This window comes from Dromaius novaehollandiae, chromosome 1 (genome assembly GCF_036370855.1).
Source record: "Dromaius novaehollandiae isolate bDroNov1 chromosome 1, bDroNov1.hap1, whole genome shotgun sequence".
Lineage (NCBI taxonomy): Eukaryota > Metazoa > Chordata > Aves > Casuariiformes > Dromaiidae > Dromaius > Dromaius novaehollandiae.
In genome coordinates, this window is record NC_088098.1 from 96,536,806 (window position 1) to 96,563,742 (window position 26,937).

Here is a 26,937-nt window from a genome sequence, read left to right on the forward strand (position 1 = left end):
TTAGAAAAAACACAATTTTGAAATGCTGTAATACCTGCAAGTGTAGTTCCCAAGCACTCCAGTTCATTTTCTTGTCACTGCAGGAGACATTTGTTATTGGCAATCTCAGAGGAAAGCTATAGTCTTGAATGGGAAATGAAAAAGGTAATTTTCATTAAAATACAACAACAAAATCACATGAAAATTTGAGAGTACAGTCAATTCAGCCATGTAAATAAAACAGATGTTTTTGTGCGATAAAAGTGGGGAAAAATATGGCAGAGAATTAAAAAGCCCTACTCTTTATACTTGCATGAGGGGTTATAGAGGTTGCAGGCGAGTGAAATACCAGACCCAGGGCATATCCCTACCAATTCTTCAGCCCCCATCTCTATACTGGGTCTCTAAATGGGCTGTCCTGCCCAGGAGAGGCAGCTTATCTTTCTCCTGGTAAAATCCCTATCTGTGGTTAATGACAGAAAATTAAGTCCATCATCAGCGTGAACAGTGGCACAAGGTATTCAGTAGTCCTACTTGGGGAACATCTGGGTGGTGTTTGCAAGTTTATATATTACTGTTTTCAGAGCATTGATTGGCATTTTGATGAAAAACGAGGCAAAGTGAACAGTTTTCAAAAAACAAATTAAAAAACCCTGTTCTGATAAAGCCATGTTGAAAATTCATTTGAAAATTGCTGAAGACTACCTTTTCCATAAGAATGTATTAGGGGTTTCAAGCAGCATTACTTGATAATGGATTGTTTCTTTCACAAAGGACCATGTGTGATGGGGGTGACAATATTTTTTAAAACATATAGCGGTATGCTGGAGTTGCTGCGTGTCTCTGCTTATAAGGGAGAAGACCTGACTAATACCATGCCTTCACCTGACAGATGAGGCATCAGGCTCTTCTCCTCTTGTACCCTTGGGCCCTTCAGGAGCTGAATGAGGCCATTGCTGGAGGAAAAGGACCATTTGGGGGAACCTTAGCAGCAAGACTCACCGAGTATTAAATTTAAAAAAATGAATTCTCAATGGTGAGGATCAAAGAAATCCTGAGGGAGGTGAGACTGTTTCAGAATAAACTGGATGAGCTGGAGCGCATGGGGCCAGGGCCTGGCAAGCACGTTGGGGCTGTCTATAAGGCGGCGGCCTGGCAGCGCCTCACTGCCCAAGGTCGTGTCTGCAGCTGTGGGACCAGTACGGGCTGGTTCCTCCCAGGAAAGCTGCCTTGCACTGCTGAAACTCACTGCTTATGCACGATCTTCCTTGCAGTTGACTCAGATGTGCCTCCGAGCGGATTTACGGCTCCTTGGATGCCAGGGCTGCGACCAAACCCCACTCCCCCAAAATGGCTGGGGGCGCCATTTTGGCCCAGGCTGGCTCCGAGCGGCACCATGGGGGTGCTGGGCCCCGCTGCCCCGACTGGGCTCCCCAGGCACCTCCTTGCCACATCGGGACCCTGTGAGCCGCTGAGGCGAGGGTGTCGCTGCCACCTCACCATACCCTGGGCCCACCAGGGCTGCCAAACCATGCAAAGAGCACTGGAAAATGCCAGTGGGGCACCACAGGGGAGGCAGGGGAAGGATTTAACACGACGCCATCGACCTGCCAGGACCCGGGCTTGAAAGCTGGCCCCAAACTTCCTACTGCTTTCAGCTCAGCCAGCATCAGAGGCGTAGGGACACACGGGCCAGCAAAAAAGAAAACAGAATGATTTTTAACGCTATGTTATTCTTGAAATGGAAGCCACTGAATTCACTGATTTTGGTTAAATTTAAAGCACTGATATTGGTGGCTGAGGGAGCCTGTATTGTTCCAAGCAAAGGAAAAAAGGTGAACGTGGAGCCTGAAAAAAATATTATATACGTACATGTTCTTGAACGCTGTGACTTAGGTACTTTATCACCATCCTTAACTTGAGTAATTCCTTGCTTTCTGTTGATTTTTAGGAGCTGCGGCACTGCCAGTTTAACAAAACGTGAAAACCAACAATCTTCAGGTCAGTTATGTAAGTATTTCACTTAATCGCTGCTCTTGCTTGGGCCAAGGTTTAAAATACAGAAGGTATGTATTTAGTGTTCTAAATACCAGATATAATGCAAATTTTCATGACAAAAAGCTGTTTTAACTCACATTAACAGCATCACACAACTCTGAAAAGCCTCCCACTTGAACATATTTTGCACATGTCATTTAAGGATTTTGGTGTATATAGACAGAAAAATTAAAAACAAACCTCCATGAGATTAATATATAAAGATTTAGTTTTCAGTGTTGTCAGTCAATTTTATTGTTATTGTATAATAATAGTAGCTGTGCCTTTCCCTGCTTAATGTTGTTTTTGAATAAAAGCAGTGGCTTGGAGCTAGAATAATTGAAAATCAGTCAATCTTAAAACAAACTAAGGTATTTTCTATTCCACTATCAACAGCAATAGGCATTGCTCAGTACTGCTCAGCAATATCTTGACTTTTGGCATAAATGCATTTAGAAAAACTGTCTGTGCATCTGAATGGTGGAAAGAAAAATATAATTTTGGAGGTTTTAGTCACTTTCACTTCCAGAAAAACTTGAAACAGCATGGTTATGTAGATACTACCGTCACCAATAAAACACATTTTATCAGATTCTTCTCTCAGGTAAAATATGATAAAAGTTATCCTGTAAATAGAATATTTTAATATGGGTTTAAAATGTCCTTCAGATATATAGCCATAACCAAAATTGAGAGTATATAGATTTTCTTTAAAAGTTTACAAAATGCTAGCCATTATTGATATTAACAGCTTCTTAAGTTTTCCAGGTCTGATCTGTGTGTGATTTTAAATGCTGGGATAATATTTTTAGCTCTGATCACCAAACAGGAGCTTTCAAAATATCTTTCTTCCGGTTTGAGGGGTAAAAGGTTGAAACAATGAAATTCTAGATAAAATGAAAAACTTTGAGAGGATTTGGGAGCATCAGATTACTTTGTTAAAACTTTTATTTTCAGCTACCTGTGTTTTTTATTTGTATTCCTTCTGACTTTGTACTGTATTATAAGAGACCATATGTTGCATTTCATGTAAAAAATAATTAATAGTTTACCATTTCCCAGCACTATTAAATTTGAAAGTTTTACTGTGTTCAATGTCATATTTAATTTTTATCTATTGTGCCATCTCACATCCACCACTTTTTTTCTTTTTATTAAAAAAGAAATGTAGAAAGCAATGTAACTATTAAGGGTATAAATATAAGGCAAATATTTATTTTTGAATAGCTCTTTGGATGGACTCTCTTATTTTCACTTACGGAGTGTTACAGTCCTGTCAAGGCCTTACCATACACCACTGAAATGTGATCATTGTAGGAACTGCATGATAAAACAATAATAATAAAGCAAAAACATCAGTATATTGTATTTTAGTGTATTTGCTATTAATCATGGTTTTATTTTTTATTTACATGGGACTGATGTAGGGTATGTTGTATGTTGTGTGTGTGTGTGTGTATATATGCATGTGTATACACACATGTACCTAAATATATATATGTGTGTATATGTAAGAATAAGGACTTTACCTTTAGGATATTGCAATCTTGGTTAAGAAGTGCATTATATATGGCATCTGCTACTGGAGTTCCAGTTACTCTTTTGAAGCTCCTGTCCCCTAAAATGTCTGACACTGTTTTGGAATATGGCATAATTTATTTTGGCAGTCTTGCTTTTCTCTGTCGGGATTAAGAGGTACAAGCAGCAATAGCTGTGTATTAATGCTTTTACTATGTACAAGATATTTGCATACTCTTGCTTTACCATGGCAACATATTGCCATTGAGTAGTGTTATTGGCTACTGTCAGTAATACCGCGTTATATTCATAAATTACAAAGGCTGGCTCTTCTTGTAATGTGGAGGGTTGAAGGGAACTGAAGACAAATGACAGCAGTGATGTCAAGCAACACTGACTGATGAAGTGTACTTGCGTTCTGCCCAAAAGTTGCAGGATGGTTTCTCAAGAGGTGAGTGAACATCCTCAGCTGGTTTCAGTCATACTTTAACTGCTGTCAGTAGGAAGAACTGTGTTGCATTTTCCTCCCAGCTGAGGAGCTCTCCCTCTGGGCTTGATTTTGCAAGATCCTTGCCTTTTAAAGATTCAAGGGTTGCAAACACTGCCTAGTTCCACAGGGGATTTGTGAACTGATGACAGGGGAGCAAGTAGTGTATGAAGCTACTGGCATAGCTTTGATTTGCAAGGATATCCTTGAGTATCCACCCAACCCTTAGGTTGGTGGTAGGAGGGAATACCGTTACAGAGCAAGGATAACTCCATTGACAAGAAAGGAAATAATAAGATTCTTGAGCCTGTTATCTTCTTCCAGCTATCACAGAGATGTGGGCATTCTGCTTCTGGGTTCAGACTTTGTAAAGTTTGTATTTGGGTCTGAGATTTACCACTGTAATCTATCTGTTTTTTAATTATGGGAAATAAGAAATCATCCAGCAACCCTCCCAGCCTGAGTATCCAGGTTATGTTGACAATCTTTATTGTGATCTCAGAGTGAGCTTTGAATCTGTACAAGGAAAGCTGAACTGGGCAATGTGTTGAGATTTGGCCTTTGCTAGGCATATTTTACACAGATCAGTTTGAAATGGGTTCATTATTTGCAACACGTTGTGTCAAGCACAAAGGCAAAATCAAAGAATGTTTATGGGGAGTCTGGTCACATCTGTGGGTTGGATTCCTAAATTCATATCTAAGAACTGACATATAAATGGCCTAATTTTTAGAAGTACTGAACAGTCCCAGATGCTACAGAACTGACGTTTTTCAATGAGGAGCAGGGTTAGAAACATAAATTTGGATGTCAGTCCTTGCAAATGAAGATTGTGTGCACCTTTGCTGTTCTGCTTAACTAATCTGATGGCAGCTTTTGGAAGAATCCTGTAATTTATTAATGTTTGGCATGAGTTTAAAATCCTTTAAATAAAGATATTTGGCTCACTGGGAATATCATTGTTTAAGATTATCCATGTTCTCCGTATTTTCTCTTCCCCAAAGGAGTTCACCATGTGGCCAACTTTATAACAGACGTGCAATACTGAGATTGCCAGTCTTAAGTTCTTGCATTTATCAGCCTTTGTTAATGCTGCTCTCTTCATTGGAGTTTGGATCTAATAAATCTTTATTTTTTTTTCTCTCTTTCCTTTTTCATTTTAGACAAACCCTTAGACATATTTTTAAAGTTCCTGCATAATTTGCTCCCAAGCTTCTTTTTTTTATTATTATTATTATTGTTATGCTAGGTCTCTCTCTTTCTATTTCAATTTACTCAAGTAAAGTCTAAATAATGAACCTTGTGTTTGGGGGCTTGGCCAAAATTTCAATGAATATTAGTAAAGTTGTTTGTTTAGAGAGAGAATTCTATGTTGACTTGACTTCCTGTATTTTGTTATTGTCTTTTGCCTTTTCAAAATTTACAGCTAAAATCATTTGTATTGACAGAGGCTGATGTTCTTTTGCTTAGCAAGTAAAAATGCGAGGCTAAACACCTAAAATGGCATACGAAAAAATACTTTAAATTGTGTTCATATAGCATCTCAATTCATTGTGCTATAATTTTTTTACAGATGTCTTTACAAAGTCTCAAACTAGGGGAGTTATACATAGAGATTTGATACAATGTTTATTGCTTGGTGATGTAAGCACTGTATACACATTTTTAAAAATGCCTAAACTGAAATGCCTAAGCCTAAGCTTCCTTTTCTAAAGCTGTAAGTGGGAGAATTTTGAAAACGTGGAGTTGCTTGAAGATCTGCATGGATGCCTGTTAGGATTTCTAAAACTTTTTGAATTATGAGTCAGCAGGAACTATGAAATAGAAACCAAAGCAAGGATAATCAGAGGTAATTAATGTTGGCATCTTATGCTGCTGAAGTGGCTATTCAGCTTTTACATCCAGAGGAGGCCTTGCCTACTGTAAGCTTGTTTGTGTTTATAGCATACTCCACTGGATCATGTAGATGTGTCCTAAACCGGGTTAAATTAGGTAACTTATCTGCCTTAAATGTGTTTGAAAACTTCCTGTATGACTTTTTGCATTTTTAGTTATCCAGATATCTTTGCAGATCTTTTTCTGAGTTGGAATTTGCAGCGTTCACCCAATGCCATTGTGGATTAAACTGCTAGGGGATTAAAAGGTGGCATTACTTACAATAGGTAGGAAGCTAAAATGGCAATTCTGTTCAGCACTGGCAGTACACAGGAGTGAACGGTCACGACAGAATGTAAACAAACAAAAATTGAATGTAGGCAAGCAAAACAACTCTTGTAACTAGTACTAGTTACTCTTGTTAATGGTGGACAGCTGATAAACTTCCTTAGTAGTAATTTGCAGTCTCTCTCTTCTGGAGCACCGTCACCAGATTTGCTGGCTGTGTTTATGCAAGTGCACTAAACCAGGGTATGCTGAGGTCTGTAAGACGGCATACATCTGATCTGTCTGCGACGTCTTTTTTCCCATCATCCAACCTTTCTTCAAGTTCCTTTACAGGCTGGGGGGATGAAGATTTTGCCTTTGTTTACCAATGTGGCTGGAAGGCTGTTGAAGAGGAGATTGTTGCAGTTGTTGTTGTTCCAAGAAGTCTTTTCTTAGACTGTCTGCAGATGTCATTTTAATACTTTCCCATGGCTTAACTCTGGGTTATTCTGTGATTTAGAAAAATGTACAGTGTTAATCTTCTGACCCAGATGCCTCCATAAGACATTCTAGAGTTGTATTTTGAAGAAAAAACTAGCATTAGGACCTAAAAAGGGTGAGATTCTGCTTCTGATGAAGTTGCTAGTTTTGTTGTTGGCTTCAGGCCAAGATTTCACTGAACTGATCTGAACACATAAGAGCCAGTTTGAATATCTAAATGTAGATACTCTGTGAAAATTGACTCCCCTCTCATCCACAGAATATGTTATCTCCCACAGGTATATAACTGTATCAAGGAAATGTCATTTTTTTTAAATTGTATAATTTCTAACAAAAAGTGTGGTATAATACTTCACCAGGGTTTTTGAGTGCTATCATAATTCACATAATGAGTAAATATTATGTTTGTTTTAACAATACTAGCATTTGCTCATGAAACACTTGCAGTGCATTTCCATTTGGGTTAAAAAGAAAGCACCACTAATTGCATGAATTATTAAAGATTGATTTTATTTTTACAAATACTCTGAAAATTCAAACCTTCCAGAACCTGAAGTATGTGAGTACTCTATATGCAATGTATTATTAGAAAATTAATTCATTCCACAAAATTTATCCTACACTTTGCTGTTAACTAATATGACAGAACAAAGTGACCAATGCTATTTGTTTGACCTCATTTACTTCATTGCTGTGTCATGAGAAAGTGTAACTTTCCATTGGTAGACACAATGGCTTTGTCAGTGATTTGTGACTTTGGTAGGCTATTAATGTATAGATAATAGTATAGATGAAGAAAGCATCCAGGATATGAATCAACTAATTGACTGTGGGATTATCCTCACATTCTCTGATTTCTAGGTTTCATATGGTTTAGACCAGGCAAGCTGTTGCCAATTGCTGTATCTTCGATAGGTAATTAAAGAGAGCACAGAAGTCCTATAGAAGCAGTGCCTTAACCTGTGTGTCCTGCTGAGCCTCCTGAATATTCTTGCCAAAACCAAGTGCACTTCACCCATAGTATAGTAAGTTCCTTTTATCTTCCTGCAAGGAAAATTGGATAAAGGAAGCTACCTGGAGTGCTGTGATCTGCATTACAAAGTATGAATAACAAAGTTTAGAGTAGAGTATGTGTGACTGTAATGAGATATACTGTATAGACAGATAATGCTCTGTGTGTGTTAAGCAAACTACAAGCAAAATATATGGCATAAAATTTGCTTTTGCTCCTATTAAGATCAACATTTCTAGTCTGTAATGAGAAACTTTTATCATTCTGCGCAAACTCCTCAGCATTAGTGTGTCTTGTGGTGAAGCCCAAGTAGAGACCAACCTTCAGAACAGAGCAACAGCTCAGATACACAACATAAAATGAAATGGCCAGATGGGCCACAGGTGGAGCACCATTTGTAGGACTGCCAGCAGATACTGAAGGATATGTCCACCCTGTAGTGCAGAGGTTTGGTTAAACCTCAAGTAAACATAGCTGAGCTGTTTTTAAACTGGGTCAGGGTAGTATAGGAGATGCAGCGGTGTGAGCTTTGACCACCAGATACTTTAGTAGTCCTCGCTGAGGCCAGCTACACTACATTTAACACCTCAGCTTGCTTAAATAAAGCTTGGCTAAGTAGCAGTGATACCCCTTAGATGCAGTGCCAACGTGGTGGTTGGAGTTTATTTCACTGGTGTCTCCTCTTGTATTCACAGGTCCTAGTGACCTATAAGCAGCGGCCAAACTGAAGCTGTAAATGATAGTGACACTGCCCAGAATGTCAAACACCTGCACTGACACTTTCATGTGTGCTGGCTGCAGCCTGACTAGTCCATACCAAGGCTCCCATGTTTGCATGCTAGCTACTGGCTGCAGGTTCATGCCAGCATCCCTGTAACAGCTCTTAGAAATGGTCATGTGGATTACTTGTTTTGAGCAGCATGGCCAAATTGGACAGTGCAAAGCTGCTGGAATGGGGTGCCTCCAGTATGCCTCTGGAAAGGGATAAAAGCAAGTATATTATCCCTACAAAGCTCTCAGGAAGCCTTGAGCAGCATATGGATCAAACTGGGAATTGCTGAAGCATGAACGTGACACTCATGTTGTACTGTCACAGCGTGGAATCCCTGCGATCCAGCACCTGCCTTGACTTGGTGGCCTCATCTGACCTGGCTATAACTACTGCATTAGTAAAGATCAATTTCTTCTCTTGGAAACATCCAGCAAGGTTTGTATCTTCACCCTTATGCCCCTTAGGAAAAAAAACTTTCAGTCTTTCAGCTGCCACTTTCAGTCTTCTCATGCAATGCAGGCTTTATTTGGCATGTAATTGGAAATGAAAGGTGAGAGAGTAAAAGCCAGGTTAGACTGAATATAAATGTAGTGCATACAGATACAACAGCAAGCATATCATAAGCTGGTAAACAAAAAATAAAGGTGGGCCAAATTCAGAATGAAAAATCTTGCACTGCAGACATTTTTTGTGGCTTGGTTCCTGCGCTGTCAGTTTTCTTTGAGTCCACAATGAGCACATACCACTGCCTGGAGTAGTGGTTTTGGTCTGTATTCTTTCTTGTGGGCAGGGAACAGAAAGGGGTACATGCCTCCTTCCTCCCTCTCTGTCCCCAGGCAGTGCTTCTTGCCTGTGTGATTCTTGGCATGTTCTGGCAGATGTTCAGTGGCCAAAGAATATGGCCAACAGGAGGAATGTGAGGGGAATCTGTTTCCTATCCCCACATGGAAAACTCAGTTTGTTTTGACATGGTTTTCAGACTCTTTGGTTCATGGAAACAAGTTAAATTTTCTTTCCTCCTCCTTTTCTCCCTATTTCAGGACAAAATCAGAAGTTGAAATGTTGGGTTGTCCTGTTGCATAGAGACTTTAAATCACCTGTCTTTGTACTCCATGCTAATGAATGCTGGAACAGTTTGCAAATAAATTGGAAAAAAAGATTTGAGTATCATACCTACAAACTCAATTGAAGTGATTAATGGGCCATTATTTGTAACACAATGGAAGGCACAAAACTAAACCATCAATGATTTAAAATGCTGTGCACATTATATTGGATAACTTGAAAACATTGCACGCAAGAATTAAGCTCAAAAGTGTCCTGGCCGAAATGTTAAAGTGAAAATGACAGGTTGATTAATTTCTTTGAACTGTTTGAAGAGCAGAATGTTTGAGTAGTGATTCTGAGAAAACAGAAACGAGTTGGGTACACAGGATAGCCTGTATCCCAGCACTGAGTGTGGTGGATGACTTCCTATACCTTATGTAATAAATATTAGAATAGGAAAAAATACAAGTATATTCAGTGCAGAAAACAAATTTGTCACTGGAAGAACACTTCATTCCATCTGCTGATGTTGGATACAGTCTTTCAAAGAAACCCTGATTCAGCACAGGATTTTAAACATGTGCTTAAATTTCAGACATATGTTTAAGTCTTTTTTGAGATTGATGAAGCATCATAATGAGCCTAGATTGAAGTAAACATTTAACTACTTTGGGGAGGGGGAGGGGAAGGCAGGGGCGCTTTTAATAATTGGCTTTTGAGAAGGGGGGTTATGAAACAGTATTTTAAAGATTATCAAATAAGAAAATGTGACAAAGATGCATTGGCTATATTGAGACTGGAGGAAGGAAAGGGTGTCAGTGCTGCCATAATTTGATAAATCACTTTGTCTATTGCTTTATTGACAAAGAAACAGTAGTAGCTTCCTGAATACAATAGGAAATATTTTGTCTGTTTTCATGTTTTGCTTTGAGTTTGCTTATCTATGATACAGTTCTATGGCTTTCTGGACCCCCAGCCAGTGAGATGCTAGTCTTTGTTAGAAAGCTACTGTATTTGCCCTAACTTTCTAAATTCTTTCATATTTTATGCCAGAATGTTGTCAGATATATAGTGCCTGAAAAGTTACTGCTTGCTTGCCTGATTACATGTGCTGTTAAGTTTACTTGGATGTGGACAGTTTAGTGGGGCCCAGAAAACACAGATCTACACATTTTCAAGTTTGTGGTTCTGTTTTCTTTGTCTAGCCTGAACTCTTATATAACACAGGAGATATAGGAATAAGTGTGTTGTCTTCCATTTCAGCTGAGCTTCTGAAGTATATTGAGCATCAGAAACTGAATATACTAATCCAAAAAGATGCATTGATCTTTTTAATCCTGTGAAAGATTAGAAATGGGACCAGGTCAGAAGATTGGTTTTGGAAGATTTCCCCAAAAGTTTATTCAAAGTCTGTGATTTTTGTTAATGCTTTTGATCAACACAGTTATTCTGAAGAGGAGAGAAAATGAGCCTTCTGTGCTTCCAAATAATGTGTATGGTAAAGAAGACAAATTATTTCTGGGTGTTCTGTTTAAACATAAATTAAAAACCGTCCCTCCCTGCAAAGCCCTACAGTTAGATACACCATGAAACATTTTCAAGCAGTCAAAAGAAACATTATTTTACCCAGCTAGCCTCTGGAACTTACTGCTATACTATATGGATGGGGAGGGGGAAGGGCAGAATTAAAAAAAAAAAATCGTGTGGACCACTTACATAAAACATTAGGAATATGCATTACTGCAATGTTAGGGGTGGGAGTTTAAAAAAAATCCCAGGAATTTGGGTGAAGCATAAATTCTCATGCTTAAAAATACCCCCAAAATATCAGGCTTCCCTCCTCCTCCCCCACAAAACAAAAAACAATAAACAACCCAATCTCCTTGGAGGCAGGAGGAGTTCCCTGGTCCAGAGAGAACAGATGTCTCCCACACCATACTGTGTTACTTGCAGGACTCCTAACAATAACTAACAAGAGAAGAGGGGCCCATTACAGAGAATTTAGTTTCCAGTAAAGAAAAAGCTTTGTATAATGTTTGGCTTTTTTTTCCCCCCTGAAACTATTAATCAGCCTTGGACTTGAAGAAAACAGATGATTGCAGCTGAACCATTTTTATGCTTATAAATCATATATAATCCCATTTTATGTTGCATCTGGCATTTTAGGTTGCTTTATAGAATAAATGCAAACCTGTGAGTCTAGGTTAGTCCTTGGAGTACATTGCATCCAAAGAAATAGGCTTCATTTCTGAAGTCTGATTGGATATGAGTGTTTGATTATGACTTTGGTTATGACTTTGAAAGGGTCTGCTGATCTACGAGGTCTGAGTTGTAAAGCTGCTACATAATGAGTTAATATCCCATCCTTTTGATACGAAGGTTTGTCTCATACCATATTGGGAAATGATAAAAACTTGTTGTTAGAAAAAAGGACATTGATTCTATTAATTCCTTTGTGGGTTCACATAGGACAAATGAGAGACTTTTCTTGTAATGTTAAAGCCTGATCCTCTGAGATCAATGGCTGTGAGTGTGCTGAGCATCTTACAGGATCTGACTCTTAATTAAGTTATGTTAACATTTGTCTCACTTGTAGATGATGCCCATGACCATTCATCTTCTAACTCTGCCTCCAGTTTGGTGAAATGTGGAAAGTGTTTTTTCCTGAAGAACTGTTTAAAAATACCATTTTGTGTTATATTTGTTGGACCTGAACATTCAAATTATGTTTTTAATACCTTTTTTGTTTTTATTGCTAGGATGATCACGATTGCAGTTTGACTTCCAAAGTGAATTCCCATGTCCCAAAAGTACAGGACAGGCTGGTGCTGGGAGCAGCTGTCAGAAGATGTAGATTGCCTGGGTTCTATTCCAAACTCTGTGACCTTGAACAAAGTCACTGAACCACTCTGTGCCTCGCTTTAGTGATTCCTGTGATGAATACCAAGTTATACAGTAGCTAGGTGCCAGGGGTATGGAGCAGGCTTAATGAATGGGTTTGCAATGTGCTTTGAGATCCACTGATCTGACCTTTCTGCCTGTACTATCAAAGTGCTTGTCCATGTCCTTATCCATGAACAAATTGATTATAGATGTCTCCTTCTGCTGTCTCTTCACTTTGTCCTCTCAAGTCTGTTTGATGTGCTTCTGCCTGACTCGTCTGCATGGCCATTTCTTCTGACCACTTTGTTCATTTCTCTACTGCCTTTACTCTTTCCACTGCATTAAGCACAGGCATCTTTCATTTTCACCTGTACAACTATCTATTCAGTCTCACTGACCTATCAGGTTTAACTTTGTATGACAAGATCAACCCCTAACTTTCTGTGCAGAGGAAGTACAGCCTTGAGCATTTTTCTCCCTACAATCACCTTCATGATTTCTGTCTTGCTACCCCTTATACTTTGGAAGAATTTTGTGTGAATATGTACATGCTGCCCAGCTCCTCCCTTCCATCCTTCCCTCTTTATCCTCTGTATGGGAAAGTGCAGAAGAACGTCGAGGAGATAGGCGATGGAAGTTAGCCAGACCATTCCGTGGGAAAAGGAGCATCAACAGGGCATGTTGACCCATAGTCATGTAGTTGAGCCTGTGCCAGGGTGGCGCTGCACCTGGGCTTTGAATCGGGAATAACAATGAGCTCAACAGGCTTAGTGCGCATGTGTATGGTGCATAAAAACTTCATCTAGTGCCCCCCCCCCGGTGTTCCTCACCCTGGACCGATGCTCAGCAGTGCCAGGGATCCCCCACACCATTATTGCCTTGACCAGGAAAATGCCAGGGAAACTCCGTTCAGACTCAGAGGTAATAAATGCTCCATATCGACCATTGTATGCCTTGTGTTTGTGTATCTGTCCCTGCTGGGAGTCCAGGCGGTGCCCCACCTCACCCTTACATCCCCTCTTGGGGTTCGGTTTAGGAAATGGTGTTACCAGAGATAGAATCCATCACAGACTTAAGCGTGGGAGTTGTTATGTCAACTCCTAAGTTATGCTTATGCTAAAGAAATTTCATGGACCGTGGTTATGATGTTCAATTAGTTATAGGCTTTAGCCCTTAAATCTTCACTGGAAAACCTACCCTGGTTAGGGTTTTGCATTTGCCTAGCTGAGATCTATTCCACTGTTTGGCTAGGTGTGGCCCCTACTACAATAAAGCAATTGTGCCTTCTCAGCTTCTCTTCTGATTATCTACTTATTCACCAGCATATTGGGAACCTAATCTCTTTTTGTGACTTTAAAAAATGCCTTCAACCCCAACAACTTGTTGCATAAGGGAAAAATGTTCATAACACTAATATAATAATCATCGTCAATTCCCTGTGCAGAATATAGATTTTTCTGTTAGTGAGCAGAGAAAAAGAAAGAATTATTTTCCAAGTTTTGCTAAGTATTTCTTGTATGTGTGTATATATATAAGCTTTTAATAAAATGTAGTCAGAGGAAGAAATCTTTTAAAGGTTTATTTTCAAATGTAGCTACAATGAATAAAATGCTTTTGAAGTATAGGAAGCAATATAGAATTATGCAGAACCAGTCCAGAAGCCCAAATCCAGTCTTAGTGCCTGTAATGCTCCAGCTTTTCTCCAAGCACAACATTGTTTGCACTGGAAAGAACTCAGAATGGACTGTAACATTTGGCTTGTAAATGTACCTATTTCAGTCAGTGTTCCTTGCTGTTCCAGACAAGTGTTCCTACCCATCCCATGCACAAATGTAACTCTCCTAGAAAGTCTTCATACAAGGTGCAAGTAATTACATCATGAGATGATTGCTACCTCAGAAAGAAGGCTTTCCACATGTAATGGAAAGAAGGAAAGACAAACAGACCAAACATATAGATGAAGGAAAGGAAGGTGAATTAGGAAGTATCTAGCATGATTGTGAAGCCCAGCTGACAGAATATGAGAAGTAAAAGGATGTATAAAACATTTATGAGAATGCATGGCAAATGTTACTCTACTATAAAACCTTCTGTTAATACTTCCACAATGAGAGAGCAAGGAGATACTCAAGCTTTCCAAATGGCTGATAAAATCATATCCTGAAATCAATGATCTATGTCCATGTAAGTTACTCTTTTGATGCAGCAAAAAGTTAAGAAAGGAGAGATCCTGCTTTTCAGCACTGATGAAGTGGACAGACTTCCTAGTTTTGGCTAAGAGTTGTAGGTCTTTTACTGAAGACAGTACACTCTCATACATTTACTGTCTCATTCTCTCTCACAGGCTATACAGAAACAACAACTAGATTTGCCTTTGGTGGCTGTTGTTGAGGTCTTAAAACCAAGTATCTTGAATTGATTCTGTTCATGCTGACTCCTGGGGCTGGGTGATGGTATGAGCAAAGTTTGTGCCCTGTGCTGCAGAGTCAGAGCTTGTTCTAGGCCTCAGCCAGCAGAGGACTTATGTGGAGGTTGTATGAACAGTCAAGGAGCTGAGTGTGATCTGTGAGCTACCAGCATGATATAGATGCTGCCTTAAGGAGCTGAAGTGACAGATTAGAACTGAGCAGATATCCTTTAGGTGTCTGGAATACTGACTTTTTGGTACTTTATTTCATTTTTTCTAATAATAGTTTACAGAATGAAGTCAGCCCTTTTGGCTGAGGAAGCCTGGTACATCTGTAGGGAGCCCTATGAAGATCAGCTGGGATCCATAGAGGTGTATAAGGCCTTCCTTACAGAGGTCTTTGATGCTTGAACTAGGGCAAAACCTGTTTGGGGGCCTAATGCAGGACTAAGAATTTGTGCAGCTGTGCTGTGACACTTTGGCCTCACTTCAGTGGGGTGAACTTATATAGGGACTAGTAAGTCTGCTTGTCTCAGCTGAGAGACCAAATGTGTCTCATATCTAAGGCTGGAGATGCACATACAGCTCATATGCTCATATGTGGGTGATACCCACAAGCCCAGTCTAGATTGCTTCTGTTGCCATCCCACTTAGCAGTGGAAGGGTTAAAAGTGAAATGGCTCATGTGTCTTGACACAAGTAGACTGCAAATCACATGTACTCTGTGCTTGTGGAGAGGACGCCTGAACTACAGAGTATATGTAATAGGACTTGGGACAAAGTGCACAAGACCATGAATTAATCAGTCTTTAACTTGAAGTCTGAAATGAAACCAGCAGAAATTATTATTTAGAATTCATTGGACTCAAAATCATGAAATGAAAACCAGTATTAACATAGGTATGTGCTTGAACTGTGGAAAAGAAAAGGCAGGCCTAATTTACAGGGTATGGATCTAAATGTACAAGCACTCATTTTAGGAAAAAAATAACCAGAAGGTTAAACAGGAAATTGGAAGTGGCTTTACCTATAGTGTCAAGATTTTTATGCTCTGAGACCTTCTTCAGTAACAAGTACTAATGAAGAACAAGAAAATTTTTGACTAAGGGCTATTGTAGCTGGGAAAACACTAGTTTTTGCAAACCTGGAAATTTGCTGAAAAAGCTGAAAAATGCTAAGTGGTATTGTAGGCAGGCAAGAGTGGTATAACTCAGAGGAAAAAATGGTATTTTGACAAAATGAAAAAAAGTAACAGTTTAAGCAATCTGGACTTGCTTTCAAGTGGCCAGATTATATTTCCTGAATAATTGCTGTGGGATTGGGCTCTGTTTGGTTTAATTGGTAACGTGTGTTGAAGCCAGAGCTGAATGAACTATTTACAGCGAATAATTTATTTGATCAATGTTTTCCTCTTTTCTGTTCATGAATTATCCACAAACAGGTTTTTCCCCCTCTAATTTGTTCATTATTCAAAATTGCTCAGCAAATGCTTTGTGTAAGTGCCTTTTTGAGTATTTTTCTTTCTTCTTTTTTGGAAGATTATGGTTATACAAGAGTAAATACTAGAGTTTTTACAGTGGGGCTCAAGAAACCTGAATGCTGTTTTTTTTACTGTTCTGACTGAGGGGAAAATAATCTATTTTCTATGGGTTATTTGCTATATTTGCTGAAAATATGAATAGTGCAGAAGCTTTTCTTTTTATGCATAGGATTTCAGGCCAGAAGGGGCTATTAGATACTCTACTCTAATCTTTTTTATGATGCAGATATAGGAGGAATACATCTAATTTCTCTCATACTGAGTCCAATAATTTGTGCTTAACTAAAGCAGAATAGAATTTTATTTTAAAGCCTTTTCAGACAAATCGCTAAAAAGTACTGTATGAAGGAGTTATTATTCTATTTTCCCCTGCAAGCTTATGTAACTATTTGATATTCATTATTTTTGTCATGTGGGATTGTTTGTTGATGCGATGACTGAATCTTTTGAAAGAAGGAAGGACACAAGAGCCTTCATGGTCATGTGAAGCATTCTTTCACCAACCTTCCTATCTGTTTGTCCAGGTATAGCTTTCCTGTGAGCAACTTTGCAAAGAAAGAGAAAAATGGAATGAATATTCATGAGAAGCAAACAATGACCCTTGTGAATGCTGTCAAAGCAAATGTATGCTTTTAGTCAAATTAGTGTTCGTGAATTTTCCTTGCAGTATTTTCCCAGTGCTAGCCAAGAAAGACACTGTTAAATGTAAATTGTAGTGACAGTAATTTTTTAAAATTTGGAATAAGCCTTCTTACTCAGAAGGCAAGATAAGTGCATTTGTCGCACACTATTAAGATGGAAAATGTAGTGAGATGCTGCCTTTCACTGCAGTTTGGATTGGGGTCTATATGGGGTATAATGTTGTAGAAGAAAAAAACAAACTTTCAGAGCAAAATCTGGTGGGAGTTCTGTCCACACAGGCTTGAAGGAGCTGTTTTCATGAAGTGGAAATATCCAAGCTTCCACCCTAAAAAATGCTATTTAAGTGGATCAAAATAAGGGATGCCTACTTTCTCTCAGTGGTATGCCTGGTTAGATCTCCTGCCAGAAACCCACAAGCTCTCAAGTTCAAACTACAAGCTATCTCCATGGTGCAGCAGCAGCATTGTTGTACACATGCAGGCTGTCCTTTAAATTGGTATGAAACTAGCTGTATAGTCCGATGATCCCAAGCAGCTTGTTTACCGCAGTTTGACAGGTGGCCAGGCAGCTAATCCACTTAGCACAGCTGAACTGCATTTACTGGCTGCTTGTAAGCACAAAGTCCACACCACTTATGAAGTGGTGGTTTCAGCTAACATATTTTACTCTGCTGCTGCAATGGGCTGTGGCAAGCGTGAGGGTAGTTACAAGATATCACTTGACAGCCAAGCTGTGGTATGTTTGATTGTGTGCGGTGGTGTGACCAAGCCCTAAAATACCCGGTGCTCTGTGAGTGCAGTTCTAACCATCTCTCTTGCCTTCTTATACAGCCCAAGTGCCTTCACGTCTAAATATACTGCCAGTGTCCAGTGATGTTATTCTCTCAAACATGCCTTTGAGAAGTGGCAGTGCAACAGGCCTCATTTTACAGGTGGACAGTCAATGCACGCAGCAAACACATGTAAGCTTTGAAAATAAATTTGGGTATCTAATCCTCTTTGGTGCTTCTCAGATCAAGCAGCAAAGGCTTAGTCAGTAAGATTTCTATGAGAGTATTGGGTATAAATACCTTCAAAAATCTGCTTGTGATGGTTGGATTCATCTTGCCTGCCTCTAGTGATTTAAAGGGTGTTAGCCCAAAGTGGTTATGTATTTCTCTCCTTTGTCAGTGGAGGACAATCTGTCCTACTGCCTTAGGATGTGGTGCGGGCCTGTCTTTCCCCCAGTTTGCTGGAAGGACCTGTTTTTCTTCAGTGACTTTTAGGGGGAACTAAATGACTAGCTTAGACCATATACATTTGACTTTTAGATGGCTAAAATGAAGTGAGATGAACATCACCCCAAATTATTTTGCCTCAGAATGGTTGTGATAAAACAGTTAAATCTAATGCATTAGCAAATAGCCATGCTTTCTCTCTCTCAGCTGAAGAAATAAGCACTTAGCCATTTTTCTTGAGCGGAAAGGTCTGTGTCATACTGGAATGTAAGTAAACAGGTGCTTTTTATTCTCAAGGATTGGCTTTTTGTGGGTGTTTTTAAATACTGTGCTGAACCTGTAGGTTGTTAGGGGGTATGATGTGGTATTGAGACTGAGTAAGGCATGCTTTACCTTTTGTGTGTCATGATGAACTAACTATAAATGCAGCATATTGTGAGAAGGGTAAAGTCTCATCTACTCTGTATGTGACTGGGAGAAAGGATTACCTGAAGCATCAGATTACTTTTTTCTTTCATTAAATCAAGTGTCTTGGCTATAAAGGCATTTCCCTGCCAAAAGAAGATAGTAAGAATGGTAGAGCCCTGCATTCTGGAGTTGTCTCCTTATTGTCCTGAATGCATACGCAAGCAGTTCTTTATGTGGTATCTGATGTATCTATTTTTCCTGGTCTCTGTCATTAGAATATATTCCATCTCAAATGGAACAGTCAGAAGCCACTATACACCTTCAGGTGAGGTGCCTTCAGGTGACAAGCTGTGTATGATACTTTAAGGAACATAGTATACATAAAATTTTATAGTGCTCAAATGTTCCAGCTGGTTATAGTCTCCAGACCTGCAGTTAAATTATTATCCTGATCAGAAGTTTAATTGCTCTCACTTGTTTTGTTCTGTATGTGCTTTTGGCAGGATGACAGCACTTTCCATCACTGTTTCTCCATCTATTGAGTGATTTGAAATACGTCTATAAAATCAGAGGAAAACATATTAGTGGGGATGATGTTGCCTGATAAAGTGTTTTGTTGCTCTTTTCTGATTTGATGGTAGTATAAGTACACTTTAAATATTTTATATCATTCTTAGAACAAATTGTGAACTTTAAGGCTACAGTTTTACACCTGGTGTGAAAGTAAGTTTGATAAGTATTCAGATCTCAGATGTCTTTTGATATTTTTCCTTGCTTTTGCTTTTCAGCACAGATTTATAGTTTGTAACAATCCCACTGAAGGTGAGATAGACAACATGTTTTCTACTGTATCAGAAGGATGAATGTCACTTTACTGGGAATTTTACTTGTAGTTATCAGGAATTGTCTTTAGAAAGCAAAAAAGGAGCCAGAATCAAAGCTAAAAAATTATGATCTAAGCTTACTAAAGCAGAAAGAAAAAATAAAGCCAAACAAACATACAATCCAGAAAACCCAAGATGTTTGAAGATTTAGTATCACAGGTTTTGAAACTGCTGAGAAACTTTGACTCCTGGTTTTAGTATGCTAGAAACTGTGTTTTAAATGGTAGGACTGCATGTGAGAAAACTTCTGCTCATTATAGCATTGAGTAGAGGAGGAACAATGCTAATGTTAATTTATGGTTTGAAAAGTCTGGGTTTTTTAGCTTCTGAGGCAGATGAACTGTATGTTTTGCAATAAATGCTTTTAATTCCAATAGCAAAAATATTTGTAACTGTTTGGGGGCTTGGGTTTTTTTGTTGTTTGTTTCTGTTTGCATAAATTTAGGACAGAAAGCAAGTGAGATGATGGGATACATTGTAGAGTCTATTAAAACAACAACAGCATGGAATGCAGATGGGAATTTGTAGATGTGAGGGCCTTAAAACAGAGTAGGCTGAACCAATTATATTCAATGTATTTGAAGTGAAGCTAGGAAGACATATGTAACTACAATATGTATTATTATATCTAATATATAGCTCCAGCTATATAACTCCATTGGTTTAAAAGAGGTAGTTATCATTCTCCTGCAGTAACTGCTTGAAAAATAAGCCTTCAAATTGGAATTTCCAAATGGAATTTTTCCTGAATTCTATATGAAGGAATTAAGCAGCAAGTTCAAATGTGAACATTTCTTGCTGCCTCCTTTAGAAAGCGTCATAGTGGTGTGCCCCCCCCCCTTTTAGGCAGACTAATTCTTTGCTCGCTTTAAGTTTAGCATCATGAAGAGATAGACAGGCTTAGCTAGCTTTGAATGAGCCGGGGTAAGCGGTGGAAATGTGGCTGTGTTAGCACAATGTCTTGTCTTGGAACAAATCCTCTGCCTCTTGGCAAGGCCAATTAGCACCATCCAACCCTTCCTGTGCCTGCCTGGTACCCAGTCTGGATATCTCAAAGCAAACTGGGCACATATACAGGGTGCTTTACGGCTTCACATAGAATCTTGAAATAAAAGTTAGGGCATGTATCACACTTTGAAGGACTATAAATATTTGCATTGAAATAGGCTTTTAAATTTTTTTTTTTTAAAAAAAGATCAGTAACTCATGCTGTCTGAAAGCGGGAGTTGAATCTCTTTTGGTGTCGCAGTCATCACAATGACCACCAATTTTTGATATCACGTAGAAGCATATTGTAAATCAATTTAAAATGATAGTAATTAAACAGCTTTAATTTATAATTTAACAGGCTTATTGATACCACATGGGAGGTGTTAAGCTTCCCAGACATTTTATGTTTCCAGAGCAGAGCTAGGCCCTGGAATCTACTTCTCTGTAATGTGTTTCAACATGGATGCACTCTGGGAAAAATAAGAATTCCCAGTGTGTTGATGGCTTTTTACTACTACTTATAATTTGCCCAGATATAGTACTTCTGCTTCTGTTTTCAGGCCCTCAGTGATCCCTTCCCTCATTTGCATATCTCTCCTTTTGTTCTAGGAAAGCAAAAACTGGCATAGAAATAGATTTAGATTTCTTCTTTGGCAGTACAATGTACTACAAGATGACCGGGAGAGTCCAGCCTGCTCATCCCTTCACCTTTATTTTCAACCTCTTTTGGGTAATTTGATCCCACCTGACACTTCTGACACTTCTTGATGCATAAATTGGCTTTTCACAGCACTTCTCCTTTGTGACTGACAGGGAGATCTGTTGCTGTCAGCATGGATTTTCTCCAGCTATTTCTCTTGCTGGAACTTCTCTAGCCTGTGCTCTGACTTACAACAGTTTTCAATTCTGTGCTGTGTCATTTCTCTCTAGAGAATCTCCTTTCACCTCTCTCTTCCCTCTTTTCCACTCCATTTTCCCTCTTTTGCCTATCTTTTTGTCATTCACAGATTTACTTTAAGTTTCCCATTCTTACTTCCTTTTTCTAAACTCTTTGCCCTTCTCCTCATTATTAACCTGGGTGGATTACCTGGTGTCACTTGGTACTCATGTTTTCTGATCCCTCTCCTGACTGCGTAGAGCCTTTACTGCAGGGCTTCTGATTGGCTTTCTAATTTGTATTTTGTCAAGCTAGCTTTTCCTAATGTTAATGTGAACAATGGAAAAGTCTTCCTCTCACTGGGAATTTTTATCAGGGCTCTTTGACTCATATCCTCAACTTCTAACCTCACAAACTAGGAGGTGAAGAGGGGAGGTCTCTGCCTGATGGAAGAGTCCTTTTACTGAATTTGGAATCGTCAGTACTTGTGATTAAATCATCAGTCTCACCGTGTGTTTCCCCAAGTTTCATGAGAAAGATGAGACTGAAATTCTAAAATTGTCCAACTCCAGGACTTCTGAGACATTTATATAAGTTTTTTTTTTTTTTAGCCTTCTTTCATGAAACAAAATCTTATCTCAAGAACCCAAAAGTTTAAGCTTCCATTCCAATAACAGACAAATAAAAAAGACCCCCCAAGTGGTCTTTATTATCTTTCCCCTGCTGTTGTCTGAGTTGTGACTTTTTAAGCATTTCTGTTCAACCGTATTGTTGACTGAGTTCCAGAGAGAAGGTCCATGAGCAGAAAGGAAAATAATTCCTCATTAAGTTGAGAGGAAGGAATATCAAGAGTTTTGGTTCCAAAGCAGTCTAAACGGTGTTAAATTGTGTTTCTGGTGAATGATTATTATGTTAAGCCTTGCTGGAGCTTGTGTTTTGTAATACAAGACAAATAAAAAGAGCCATCAACCTGTGAGTTGTTTATTATTAACTTAATGTTTATATGGCAGCTTCTATGAATGCTGCAGCTAAAAGAATATACTTTGGGGAGAACGGAATTATTTGGAATGAGCTGGGACATTTTGTTTTTAGAAAGATATAATGAATACTGACAATTTCTGGAAGAAAACTTGAACTAATCTTAAGGGAAATGGGGCTGAACAGAAACATTAAGACTTTGCACACAATGTGTTATTCCAACAGTATAAGTTGATTTGAGGGTCATCTGTAAGAAGAAAGGCAGATCTTAGTGCAATAAAGTAGCTGGTCTGAACACAATGGCGTATTAAAGATGTTTAGTAATTTGGACTTCGGTTTTCAAATGCAGTTCAGGGAGCTGGGGAGGTCTATTTCTTGTTAATTTCCCAAACTTAAAAGAAATCTTCGTGATTGTGGCTCCCTTGCCATAACAGGTTTGGACATAGATTTTTACAGTACTAGAACAAGATAAGAACTGTCACCCAGAACATAAAATTTCTCACTCCTTATGTAGTATCTGTCCATAAGGAAAAATGAGATTTAACAGCGTAGCTTTTTTACAGGCGGAGTACCAATCATGCATATGATGCTGTGGCATTTATTGGCAACATGTTGTCCAGTAGTTGATAATGTGTTCATACTGACTTTGGCATTGGCACTTGATATTTTCTATTTGTACTGATCTTACCAAGTGCAAGGTATTCTGTAAGGAAACCATTGCAATGGAGTGAATGGAATTTTATATTCAAAGTCAGATGATCATCTGTTCGTGTCTCTTGATCTTTATTTATGACCAATGCATGTATATGCAGTGCTATATTTAACCTGCCCCTCCAGCAGTGAGGTTGTCAACTTTGACAGAACCCTATTCTCTTTCAGCCACTAGACAGCCTTTGTTAATGTTATTCTAATAAAGGTAAGACACAGTTATATCTACATGAGTGTATCTATGCTGCAAATGAAGGTTTAATGTCATCATGGATGGAGGGATGGATAGCCTAAACTACATGGCATTGGTAACAATAGCAGTGAAAAATGTGTCAGTGAGTGCTTCACTGTGGATGGAATTAGTATAGATGAGTCTCACGGTTTGTGGATTTCTGCCCCTTTGCTGCTCTTTGCTCTAGGTAGATTAAAGCTAAAAGGGAAATAACTGTTTATGCTGCAATCACAGCTGTATATTTCTCTGTATATTAACCCAAAGGGATGTGTTTAGTATATACTTAGCATTTAGACCTGCAGATTTCAGAATGGAAGGAAGCTTATAAGCCTCTTTGTTATGTCATTTGTTCTAAGCTAGAAAACGTAGAATTGAGAGGGCAGCTTGTCTTCTTGTCATCATGCCGCTTTGATTTTGTTAGGTCATGTCATCACTCTGTACTTTGTCATTATTGACCTGTTTGTCCTGTCTGTTTAGATAATAAGCTCTCTCAGACAAATCACTTTCTCACTGCAGATGCATGCAGGATTTAGAGCTGTGATGTCCAAATCTCACTTGGAACTTGAATAAAATTGAAATTTATCTTACTTGAGAATTCTCAGAGATGCTAGTTATTGCCTGGACTGCATCTGTAGGCACAGGGAAGAGCCAGGGATCTCCATTACACAACCCATCTAAAGATTTTAGACACCTATCTTAATGTGAGGCATATTGTGACCAAGTTGGCTATGGCCCTAGTTGGCTGTAGAGGGTGTGCAGATTATAGTTCTTTATTTCAGATTATGTTCACCTTAATGTGAACAGTAGTTCAACTGGAAATTTAGAAGTTGCAGCACAAGCCCTGTTTGATCTGCACCTTGCATTCTCCAAAATGCTGAAATGTGTTTGACATGTTGAAAAACGCTAGTAGAGCATTTTGATTAGAGGTGATCACATTTTTTTTCCCTGACATCTGTTTATCTCCAAGAAAATAGGCTATTTACACCTATCTCTACAGCTCCATATATGTCTATATATAAAAAGCCTCTGTATGTGCATAAGTGAGGGGAAAAATGTATCTAATTTGGGGAGAATGCTCTAAATTCTCTAATTTGTAAATGTTTTGTCACTTGTGGGAATGCTTCTTTTCTCCTCTATAAAGTATTTAAACAATTAACTCCTTACAATTCCTAACAGAAACTAAAATAAAAAGTGTTGACATTTTTTCCCATCAGATTCACTTTGTTTTTCTCTATTCCTCTCATGAATAAAAAAAGGAAAAGTAGTAATAATATAAAGAATGGCTGGACTTTCCCCTGCAAAACAAAACCAAACCAAAATTCAAGTTGAGAAGAACAACTTATCTTTCAGGTTTTTGTTGCCTAGTCTAAAGGAACTAGAAAACAAATCCTCTTTTTTATATCAATAAAAAGGAGGAAGGGAATGAAATATCTTTTTTTACAAAGAAGTATACCAGAATTACTTGTCTTTCTGTGTTTGTCTGTTGAAATTGTGCCTTAGTAAAGAGCAGCTGCTGTAGATTCCTGGATGGCTTTGCCATAAGTCCTGACATGACAGAAAGCCATGGAGGCTTGTGGAAAAAAAAGACATTTTGTAATAAATAATAATATTTTGCCCTTTACATGAGGAGTTTTGAAAGCACATTGTCTATCCAAAGCAGAAAAATTCACATAACATGAAAAGATAGGGGAAGATGGTGATAAGGAGGAAAGAACAACAAAAGAAAAAAGGATAATTGTTAATGTTCAAAGAGAGATTGAATTTAACCTCTTGTCCATTTGCCCAGTGGGGGAATAGGAATGGCTTCGTTATTCCTCAGTCATCCTCCAGTGAGGTTTCTAACCTTGCTTATTTCCAACTGATGAGGACTTTTTAACTTCCCTTGACAACTGGTTCATTTGCCCAGCTCCTCTTCTTACTGTATGAAATTCCACGTAGTAACTGTATTTGACCTAAATTTCCCCTGATGCAGCTTAAGTTCATTACTCCCTCTTTTGTCCTTATTAATTAAGGGGAATAATTGATTCCCATTCTTTTTATAACAACACTTTATGTACTTGAAGATAGCTCTCTGTCACTCTCCCCCTTTTTCTCCATGATATATAAATACAAAGACAAAAAGGAAATATTTCTCTGGCAGGATGATGTTGAAAAAATAGAGCAACTCTTCAAGGAGATGGGAGATGAGCAATAAGAAATAGCGTAGTAATTGAGATCAGGATGGACCTGTAAAACAGCTCCTTGCCTGCTCCTCTCTCGCCAAAATAATGAGATTGCAGTGCACCATTCTCATCCTCATAAGACATAGGCTACTCAATCCCTAGCTAGTTATAGGCACTGCTACAGCCATTTAGCCAGCCAAGGAACTCTCTCCTTTGCATTTTTAGGTAATCTGGATGGGAAGAGTTGTTTTGTGAATAGGTTTTTGATATACTTCAAATTTAATTGAGTTGTTTGGAAGGAGGTGTGCATTTTTAGGTTACTCACTCCCAGCCTTCTGTTGAAACTGAGCATAGCTCTCAATACTTTCAAACTTAGCAGTCTGTCTATCATTTTGTTTCCTTCTATATTTTCAAGGTTATCTCTGAAAGAAAAAGGGATAGAAACTTTTTTAAAAATAAATGAAAGCTGTGATTATGTTTTATGCATATATAGTTCCTGCAAGATAGGGAGGCCTGCAGCTGCCTAGCCTCATGAATTCCAAAGATTGACACAGATTTGATTATCACATGGTTGTGCAATGATGAGGTCTGGTATCTGTCGAAATCATGTAAAATATTGCATACTGTTTCTTTCCCAGGTAATACCAAGAGCACAGCTGTACCTTGCATATGTTTTCAACCTTTCTGAAAGTGGAATAAAAGAACCATTTCTGACTACGGTGAATATTTAGTCTAGAGACATAAGGTTGTTTATATTGTCATTATCATAAATGGTGTGATCATTCTAGTTACCTAGGTAGAGGAAATATTATCATGTTATTCCAGAGTGTGATCTGGCACTGACTTAGTGTTTTATCACCTCAAAGCTATCATTAACAAGTAATTATTTTAGAAAATTGTTCTCCTGCTCATTTATATGACTTGATAGCTCTTTTGGTGATTTTCTTTCTTTTTTTTTTCTTCTTTTTTTTTTTTGTTAGTGATATCCTTTAGTACCTGAGTATGGTGGATGTTCTGTGGAAAATATTTCAATACATTTTGATGATGGATAGTGGCCAACAATTGCTTTCCCTTTTCCCTTTTCCCTTTTCCCTTTTCCCTTTTCCCTTTTCCCTTTTCCCTTTTCCCTTTTCCCTTTTCCCTTTTCCCTTTTCCCTTTTCCCTTTTTCGCAAGCAGTTCAAATACAGTAGGACCTTTTGCTTATTTCTTTTACAGTGGTGTTTTTCATCTCTGCTCTTTGGGTGCCAGATATCTTAGTGGTTTGATGATGGGAGAGCAAGAATTGCCTTGCCAGAGCAGTAATGTTGAGCAATAAGATAGGAATTTTTTAAAAAATTTTGTGAGTTTCAAAGCATCTAATAAAGGTAGGCAAGGCTTTGTTATTGCTCTTTTAAAGAAACCGAGGGTTTATCTGTACTCCTGGCATTTCTGTTGTCATTTCTATGATTGTACCATATGCAGAGGGTCAGAATTAGAGAGGTCAGATACTATAAGCAGGAGAGCTGGAAGATTTT

The 26,937-nt window shown here is 38.5% G+C and overlaps 1 long non-coding RNA gene across 1 annotated transcript in view; it reads left to right on the forward strand.

The window, feature by feature from the left end:
* The window catches only part of LOC135330133 (uncharacterized), a 102,824-nt gene that overhangs the window by 58,274 nt on the left and 17,613 nt on the right, over window positions 1-26,937 (forward strand). The window contains exon 7 of the long non-coding RNA XR_010391943.1: window positions 1,931-1,989. This is a non-coding gene — a long non-coding RNA (uncharacterized LOC135330133). The remainder of the gene's footprint in view (window positions 1-1,930; window positions 1,990-26,937) is intronic.